Genomic DNA, 1,224 nt, shown 5'->3' with positions numbered 1-1,224 from the left:
CAAAACTTATCACTGATTTCCCCAGAATCATTAACGCTTGATCACCGCTGACCTGGTCGCTGACAGACAAGACAAATACACAAATCCAGGATGGAAAGATAACAGCTCTGAATTATCTCTGTAATATGCTGCAGTTACAACATTTAATGCTGATTTTCTGGCCACTGAGCTTTACACATCCTCATCTAATGGGATTCATCTAATTACACTGTTTTCTGGTTGTTGTCTTGCCTCTGGGATCCCTGACTGTTGAGTTCTCTCACTGTAGCTCGCCTCCAGGAACCCTGTAATTCTAAAGATCACAGAACCTGAGAAACATTTTAATGGCTGCTGAATTGAGCATCTCTTCAGGCAACAGCTCAACTTTCTCCCACTCAGAAACTTTTCCTGGAGCATTACATGCGACCCACCAACTACTTCTTCACTGTTGCCTACTCTCTTTCGCTCCATGTGGGGTCCTCCCACCACTGCCTACATCCTGTGGCTGATAGTGAGTGGAGCAGAGAGGGGAGTTCTTCCCATTTGAACTGCTTCAGAGACCATCTAACTTAATTGCCTTCAGGGTTATTGTGGGGTTTCATACTTTGCATGAAGCCTTCAAGATGGCCCTCAATGACAACAGTCATTAGTATCTGAATTACTACGCAGGAGCATTCAGAGCTTGATAGCTGCTGTACTGGTGTACTCTCTGGTGTTCTTGTTTGTGCTTTCTGAGTTTGTTGCATGTAAATTAAATGGCTGTTGTTGCCATTCTGCCATGGCATCTCATCCCCTCTTTTGCAAGGGAAAGTCTATGTGGGCATATTGTTGCTCTGCACTACTCAGACTGGACAGAAATAAAACACAATTCTCAAGAGTTGCAATATTTTTGGGGATGATTAAATAAGTTGTAAGACTGGTTGAAAGATAACTGTATGGTGTTAAAGTCAAACTAGAGTTACAAAAAAAAAAAAATCGCATGCAAGTGATTGATCATTAAAATTCAGAAAAAATACATCTGTCAAAATGTGCCTGTTTAGTCTCAAACCTCAAGTCAGCGGGCCATAGTGTTTATTTGAGTAAAGAAGCACCATGTCTACGTGTTTAGCCTGATAACTTGAGCTTGCATCCCAAGAGAGACAAGATACTGCTGCAGCTGTTTTCACTTGTTTTGCCTGGTTAGATCGCTCACAGGACATCTCAGCTAGTTTTTTGTTCTCTTTAATATTTTATTGCATCTTTTAT

Source organism: Chaetodon trifascialis, chromosome 2 (genome assembly GCF_039877785.1).
Source record: "Chaetodon trifascialis isolate fChaTrf1 chromosome 2, fChaTrf1.hap1, whole genome shotgun sequence".
NCBI classification, from domain to species: domain Eukaryota; kingdom Metazoa; phylum Chordata; class Actinopteri; order Chaetodontiformes; family Chaetodontidae; genus Chaetodon; species Chaetodon trifascialis.
Note: the sequence above shows the minus strand (reverse complement) of the source record.